Below are 9,398 nucleotides of genomic sequence, written 5' to 3' on the forward strand. Positions count from 1 at the left end.
TGAACCCCCCAACTGCTCCCTGGGCACTGCAGCATTAATGGCTGCCCACTGCTCCGGGTGTGTGTTCATGGTGTGTGTGTTCACTGCTGTGTGTGTGCACTGCTGTGTGTGTGCACTTTGGATGGGTCAAATGCAGAGAATGAATTCTGAGTATGGGTCACCGTACTTAGCCGTATGTCACTTTCACTTTCACTTTCAATTCTTAAGGACGACTATCGCTCTGTACCCAGGGCAGCCTTGGGGAACTCTGATCACTGCTTGGTCCATCTTATTCCAACATACAGGCAGAAACTAAAATCTACTAAGCCTGTAGTAAAAACAGTGAAGAGATGGACCAGTGAGGCAAAGCAGGAACTACAAGACTGTTTTGACTGCACTGATTGGAGTATCTTTGATCCCTGAACTGACAGCCTGACTGACAGTTTTTGTGAAGACGTTTGTGTGCCAACAAAATCCTTCTGCAAATACAGTAACAACAAGCCATGGTTCACAGCAACTCAAAAAACTTCGACAAGCCAAGGAAGATGCCTACAGAGGGGGAAGACAAAACTCTGTATAAGCAGGCCAGGAACCTACTGACAAAGGAGATCAGAATAGCCAAAAGAAGCTACTCTGAAAAGGTGAAAAGCAGGTTTTCAGATAACATCCCTGTGTCAGTGTTGAAAGGCCTGCAAGACATCACAAACTACAAGAGTCGCCCCCCGTCTCCCACTGAAGCAAACAAAGACCTGGCTAACAACCTCAACACCTACTGCAGGTTTGAGAACAGCATCCTCACACCTCCCATCCAACCCAGCACACTGACTGACATCACACCTCTGGAAACTCCATTAGCAACTCCTCCCAGCACTCAAGTTGCGCTCACAATTTGTGAAGAGGATGTGAATTGGCTCTTTCAGAGACAGAAGACAAGGACGGGGTCTCCCCCTCCTATCTCAATCTCAAAGCATGTGCTGATCAACTGGCTCCTATTTTCACCCATATCTTCAACAGAGCTGTGTGAAGTCCCCTCCTGCTTTAAACTCTACACAATCATCCCGGTCCCCAAGAAACCCATCACTGGACTGAATGACTACAGGCCTGTCGCTCTGACATCTGTTGTCATGAAGAGAGCTGGTATTGGCCCACCTAAAGACTGTCACAGAACAGATGTTGGATCCCCTACAGTTCGCCTACCGTGCAAACAGATCAGTGGACGACGCAGTCAACATTGGACTGCACTACATTCTGCAACACCTGGACTGCCCAGGGACATACACCTGGATTCTGTTTGTTGACATTAGTTCGGCTTTTAATACTATAATTCCGGAAATTCTTCACTCCAAACTCATAAGGCTCACTATACCCCCTTCCATCTGTCAGTGGATCACCAGCTTCCTGACTGACAGGAAACAACAGGTGAGACTGGGAGGTGTCACCTCCAGCATTCGGACAATCAGCACTGGCACTCCTCAGGGATGTGTCCTCTCCCCTCTACACTAATGACTGCACTTCATGTGACCCAACTGTTAAACTCCTGAAGTTTGCAGATGATACTACGCTCATTGGTCTCATCCAAGATGGCAATGAATCTGCATACTGGCAGGAGGTAAAGCGGCTGCTGCAAGGGTGCAGTCAGAATAGTCTGGAGCTTAACACCATCAAAACTGTGGAGATGATAGTAGACTTTAGGAAAGACCCCTGAACACTACTCCCCATCACAATATCTAACAGCCCGGTGTCATCTGTGGAGGCATTCAGGTTCCTGGGCACTACCATTTCCAAAGACCTGAAATGGGAGTGCAACATAAACTCTATAATGAAAAAGGCCCAGCAGAGTATGTACTTTCTATGCCAATTGAGGAACTATGTACGATCTGCCACAGGAGCTGTTGATGGTGTTCTACACTTTAGTCAGAGAATCTGTCCTGTGCACATCCATCACCATCTGGTTTTGTGCAGCAACAAAACAGGACAGAAAAAGACTGCAACGCACGGTTAGAACAGCAGAAAAAATAATTGCCCCCCCCTGCCCACTCTACGACACAAGAACCAGAAACCGGGCAGGGAAAATCACTACTGACCCTTCGAACCCCTTCGCTACAGAACTTTGCTTACTAAAATTGCCAGACACAAGGACAGTTTCTTTCCCCAGGCAATCACCCTGATCAAATATTGCACAATATTGTTATTTGCACTCCACTTTATGTACATACCTGATCGTTCATATTCTTTATTCATATTTTGTATATTTTATTCATTCTATATTCATATTTTATACTCATTCTGTCTATATTGTATCTAATCGTCTGAATTGTTTTCTTGTATAGTATAGTGTTATTTTTCTCTGTACATTTGAGAGTCAAAAACTGCTGGAACCAAATTCCTTGTGTGTCAACACACTTGGCCAATAAATCTGATTCTGATTCTGAAATAGATGACATGAGCAGAAGATTTGAGGCTGATAAAGACAGCTTGATGTTCCAGATTGAGGAACTTAAGCAGAAAGCAAGGACTATGGATGCCAAGATGATGGAGGGGCTCAAGAAAGTTGGCTGGTTCCAGAAGCTCCAACAGAGGAAGAACATCAAGAGAAGACAATACTTGGAGAAAGAGATAGAGAGACTTGAGGTCCAACTGAGAGACAGTAAAGCCAGAGAAGCTCGGTTGACAGAAGTGATCAACACGCTGATGAAGGAAAGGGTTAAAAGGAATGTAGAGGAATGTAAGATGACTACCATGCAGGTGATGATAGAAGAGCTGGAGGCCTTAGAACCGGTTAGAAGGAGGGACTTGAGACAGCTGAAAAGACATTTTAAACCATTATTAAAACTAAATAATTAAACAAATATATTTATTATATCTTACATGAAGATTAAATATGTGTTAAATAAACTCTTATAATTAATACTTAATAAATAAAATTTTAGAAAAATTACATTGCAATGTAAATGTAGAACAATCAACACAAAATCTGAGGTACTGTAGATCTGTAAGATGTAATAAAATACAAACCTCTAAATCTCAGTAAAAATAAACTTGTAATAAACAAACCAAGTTTTAAATAGAACATCCAAACATCAATATGAAATAATCTGTTTTAACAAATAATAACTAACATGTTACAAAAATAATTCTCAAACTGAAATATTCAACCTACATGGGCTTCATTACAAATTGTGAACTAGGAAGACAAATTGGTTCACTCTCTCTGCTTTTAATTTATTTTTGGTGCTTCAAATTTCAATTCAATTCAAGTTTATTTGTATAGCGCTTTTTACAATTGACATTGTCTCAAAGTAGCTTTACAAAACATAAACATAGAACAAAAGGTTAATATAAAGAATAATATAAAGGTTAACAGAATACAAAATTCAAAATTAATATTAGATATATTTAGTTCACAATGTGTATGTATTTATCCCCAATGAGCAAGTCTGAGGTGACTCGGGCAGCAGTGGCAAGGAAAAACTCTCTTGGACGGTAAGGAAGAAACCTTGAGAGGAACCAGATTCAAAGTGGAACCCATCCTCATATGGGTGACCCTGGAGGGTGTGATTATAAATATACAGTCAAACAAATGTTGTATAGATGAAAAGATCACATGGAGTTCACATCTCTTTAGGTCTGACTGGAGCTGGGAGATCTCTAGATGCCTCAGGATTCACTGAGTCGGCCTCATCTCAGCGGAGGTCCAAAACGGGTGAAGATGTAAACGGGTGACATGCTGTATACTTTAATGGTGAAAGCGGCTAAGGTGGTAAAATAAGTTGCTTCCAAGATAGCAAAAGAGTTTGGGCAGAGTCTGGCTTACCATCTGTAAAATGTGCTTTACAGTCAAACAGCCTTTGAAGACACGTTTATTGTTAAGTGGTTCATATTTATTGTATACATATTCATTCAAGTAAAATTTCTATAAAAATCTGAAAATGTTAAAAAAGTAAAAAAAAAAATCCTTAAGATATTATTCAAATAGAAGACACTTTCATCACAATTGATTTAAAAACTAGGACTACAACAAATAATAATTAATCATAAGGGGGCACTAACATAAGTGAATAAAAACAAAGTCAATATAAATCAGAGAACAATCATTCTGCTGACAAGATTATTTTGATGGGCAATTAAGGCAGACAAGGAGACAACAAACAAACAAATAAATATATGTTTGCAGAATGATCCAAGACAAAAAAAAACTAATGGTTCAATTTGCAGCATCATACGTCATAGTTCTATGACTGAATGGGTACTTAGTCCAAGTGGACTTCTTATAAAGAACCTTTCTAGAATTGAGTTTTTAATGAGACCGATTTATGACTTTATCTGAAATGAACATGAACAGCTTTAGTTCAAACAAATACTATATTTTTAATACATTGTTCCTGTTGTATGTCCAAGCACATTCCGCTGTACTGAATAATACGATGGATTACATTTTCCAAACCAGGACTTCACTTGGATGAAAGTCTAGCTTTTTCCTGCCTTAGGGACACAGATATAGTACATGACACAGCGCCCCTCCATTAAGGGTTTAATTCATTGTTTTAAACAACCAATAAATAAGCCAAATTAAAGCTTGATTTAGAATTTTCAGTTTCTTTTGTTGAAATCTAAGATCGCCCAACTGGCTGATGATGCTACATAATTTTTAAAACTCAGCTGGCCCATGTGCTGAATTTAAAGTTTTTCTTTAGTGCTTCTGGTCTTAACTTAAATATTGCCAAGTGTGAATTATTGCCACTTTATGAATGTAAGGAATCTCATTTTAACAATATTCCAGTGAAATAAACTGTTAAATATTTATGTATCCACATAATTAAAAATGTAACTATATAAAACCTTAATTTTAGTGTAAAGTGTGGCGTTTTTCACCGAAATTAACAACACAAATCAGCCAGCACTTAGTTGAACAACGCATAACCTTTTTATTAAACACACGTGGGACTCATCCCCAAACAACGGCATTCACATCACGCATCCGTAGTAGCCGATCAAGTCAATTCAAACAATTCCTTTTCACATGACATCGTCCCCTCTTTTTTAGTACAGGTGTACATAACAACAGCATTAACCCTCGTTATATTGTCTTTTGCTAACTATTGTTATTCAAACAACATCATTAAAAAAAATTTAATTCTGCCCTTAAAGTCCATCAGCTCAACTAACATACCTAGGGTTCGATTTTAGTTATCGGTCATTAACTCCTCTGGTGTTCCAAAATGTGTAAAGTTGCTTTTTAGATTCTGTATGGCTGTATAAATTTGTATTTGGCAGTTCCACTTCCAGTTCCAGTACAGTTCAAACCATCTTGAAATGTAGTCAATCACAATCAAGTAATGGCGCTGTTTGTGCTTGCACAGGTCAGTGGCAAGCTTCTGACAAGGTAACTTGGGTAATAGGGTAGTGAGCAGTGGTTCTCTGTTTTGGTTTGGCCTGTGGATATTGCAGTGTTTACATGATAACATAAGCTTTTTCACGTTGCTGGCGATGCCAGGCCACCACACAGCAGCTCTATAATGCATTGTGGATGTAGTTGAGAATGCAACGGAGTTCACTATCCGTTGGCGTCTTGTCTCTGATCTGTTCGATGATTGGTTTTTGCACTCTCAGATAATCTTCCATTGAGTCCATGTATCGTGCTTCTTTAAAGCCACGTGCTTTATACTCTGCTTCAAGGTCATCTGATGAAATATCAGGTGTGATATTCTAAAACATCACACCTGATATTCTATAGAATAGAGAGGGCATCTGCAACTATTAGATGTTTTCCAGGGACATATTCAGCAGCTGGATTGAATTTCATTAACCTGATGAGCAAATGCTGACAACGTATGGGTGTGGTGTTGAGGTCTTTTGAATTGATAGGGGTTACCAATGGCTAGTGGTCTGTAAGTAGCTTGTACTTCTCTAGGCCACACAAGTACTGGTAGAAACGCTCAGAGGCACTCACTCCAGCGAGGCACTCTTTTTCGATCTGAGCATATCTCTTTTCGGTGTCGGTCAGCATGCGCGAGAAGAATGCTATTGGCTTGAACCATCTATCATGGTTCTGCATAAAGACTCCACCGAGCCCATAACTGCTGGCATCTGCACGAAGGACTGTTGGCTTCATAGGCTCGAAAAACTCTAATGGGCTGACAAAATTTACTCCTTGATTTTGCGGTAGGACCTGCTGAGGTGCAGCTATGATGTATCATTGTGCACTCTCTTTAAGGGTGATTTTTGCTGCGTCTCCCTTTAACGTACCCATGCCATTAAACATATTGTCTTCATCAATGTGTTTAATTAAGCCTAGTTTGGTTGCGACTGTTTGGCTAAGGAGGTTCTCACCTCATTTTGACTACTACAACACGAAAGCAGCAATTTCCGTTGATATGGGTTTTAAATTTTGCTAAAAACTCTCCTCTTGTGGCCACAACACTGCCTGGACTTTGAAGAGTGTTTTTCACTCTGTCATTTTTTACTCATGACTTCAAAGGGATCTGAGCTTGGCTGGTAGAGTCCTCATATAAAAAGTGGATGGACTTTCCCATTTTGTTAAGCTTTCTCTGTTTATTAATGACAACTTTATTGTTGGGTTTTGTTTGGAAATATAAACCACATTAACTTAAAAAGGAGGTGCTTTTTGGCTCACATTTATTTGGAAAAAACTAAATATTTTTAAATGAATAGAGTAAAATAATTTCATGCATTGCACATGACAGAATTAAATTTAAACCTCAGTGGCTTTTTTTTAATTGCAATTTTATTGCAATTCTAGAATGTGATTTGCAACTTGTGCATACACGACTACATGATCATGTTAAATACGCAACGCATTGTTCAGACTGAGATCCACTCGCATAGAACATTTTAAAATAAATACTGTGCAAAGTTATTTACAGTATACTATACTATGCTGTTGAGACACAAGGTCAGTGACACTATTCTCTCTGCATTAATACATATGGTTGACAAATATGATAATATATAACCTCTGATCAAACAACGTTGAAGGCAAACAACGCTGCAAGTCCAGAGACAAAAATCGACTGGGCTTCTTCACACACAACCTGACCTCTTTCATACTCAGAATCCAATCTATGGATGCTCATAGATTGACCTGAAAATGGCAATAAAAATACTTATAATAAATATATAAATAATATTATAAGATATATTAAAGTATGTTTTATATTGGTTCTCTTTAGTTGTCTTTACATACTTGCACATAACTGTGAAAAGAACTCTAAAACCTGTGCAGAGAAATCCCATTCAGAGGTTACACCATTTTATTGTCTGTTGTATAAAGTAGTAGAATCACATCAACAGCAATCTGCCCATCACCCATCATGTCCGCAAACGTTTTTGGAACACATTGTGATCTGATGGGGTTTGGGTCATGCTTTCTTATTTCATCAGCAAGAATTAGAATAATTTGTGGCATTATGTTCCAGGAATCTTTGAAATTTTCAGGCAATGACTGTGACACTGGTTGAGGTGAACCAGAGTTTCAGGGTAGACCATGGGGAGAACTTCAACAAGATGCAAATCCACTGTGTATTATATACAAAGAAATAAATTATTTACTGCCTTAAGAATTAGACCATATACAATACTGAAATGCAATGTTGCAATTCCTGTGTTTTACTGAATCAACAGACACTTAGAAGTTTTCTGCATTGGACAGGTCGCAAGAACTTCAAAATGTCATTTTTAATATACACTGAATCATCTACATCCTCGAATCATTGGTCCACAAGCTTCTCATCCAGTTGCTTGGTTACATCTGGAGATAGATTCTGCAACACAAACAATACAGCATCTTTCAGTACTTTTTTTTAATCCAGACATTAGGGAAGGAATGATGGAGAACTAATCCTGACAAGCCACACAAAGAGTATTCAGGCAGAAAATGGTAATCTAGTTGGCTGTCTTGATTTATGCTCAAATAGTCTTTATATTGTGATGCTAATCAGTGAACTCCCTGATCTATGAGACAAAAAGACTGACATTAGTTTGTGACAAAATAAACATTGGAAAAATCATGAACAAGAATCAAGTGAATCTTCACAAATAAAATTCCCTCATCATTGTTCTGCAATACAACATGCATGTTCCTTTTGTAAAGTGGTCCCTTTACAGTTGCTTCATTGGATGTCACCGTATTCCTTGGCTGGAAGTTAAAGAAGGCAACAGATCTGCAAATGTCATCATTGTAGTCCGTAACATCAAACTCTATCCCTCTCTCTACCACAAAACTTTAAGGGAAAGGCCTTCCTCCTTTTAGCTATTTAGCATTTGCTGTGTAGCAGGAATGACATATTTAAACTCAGCATTAGTAACATGACTGATAACAAGCCATTCAGCTGCATTTTGGATCATTTGCAGTGTGTTGCAGTAGTCCAGTCTTGAAATGACAAGTTGTAGAGAAGGAACAGACATGAGCATGTGACATTAGCAAAATGAGAGGAAAAGGACAGTTGAGTGTCCATGGGTACCCCAAGGTTGTGAGCTGTGACTGAAGGGGAGATCAGATCGTTATGCAGGGATATTGAAAGATCATGACCTGGGGATGAATCACCTGGGATGATCAGCAGTTCAGTTTTGCAAGGATTGAGCTTCAACTGATGAGCCGTCATCAATGATGAGATTTCTGCCAGACATTCTAAGATCTGAACAGAAGCTGTGGCATCTGAGGGTGGGAAAGAAAAGATAAGTTGTGTATCATCAGCATAACAGTGGAAATAACTTTACCAAGAGAGTGAGTATACAGCGAGAAAAGAAGAGGATCAAGTACTGAGCCCTGTGGGACACCAGTGGAGAGTCTGTGTGGAGCAGATGTCACTCCTTTCTGTCTACCTCTCACAGAGGTGGTACTATGAGAGATAGAGAGACTGTTGGTTATAGACAATGCGTTCAAGAATTTTTGAAGTAAAAAAATTATTAAGAAAATATTTTGAAAGAAAAACACAACCTCACATAAAAACCTTCATCATTTTTCAATCTTTACTATCCCTGTGTGTACATTTTAAGTTTACCAGGACCACTTATACGCACATAGACTGTGAGATCATAGGCTGTTTGAGGCTAAAATCAGATCATACTTAGATAAGACATAGATATTTTTGTTAGATTTTATTACATCACAATTTTGATATTTTAATGATATTATGGGTAGCATAAATTAATGAAAGTATGTGACTCGGTGCTTATTGACTGGTATGTGTACATAATCTAACTCTTTTACATAAAACAAATTCTTGCAGATTTTTTTTTGGCTGTTTAGGCTTAAAGCCCATACGTTTCTAAAGTTTATATGACATTGATGAATACAAAATGAAATGAGGGATCACTTACACCATAATAATATTCATTAAAAAAATATAAATAAAGAAATAAAGAAATAAAGAAATATAATAATAATAATAATAATAATA

The sequence above is a fragment of the Tachysurus fulvidraco genome, chromosome 25, assembly GCF_022655615.1.
Source record: "Tachysurus fulvidraco isolate hzauxx_2018 chromosome 25, HZAU_PFXX_2.0, whole genome shotgun sequence".
NCBI lineage: Eukaryota > Metazoa > Chordata > Actinopteri > Siluriformes > Bagridae > Tachysurus > Tachysurus fulvidraco.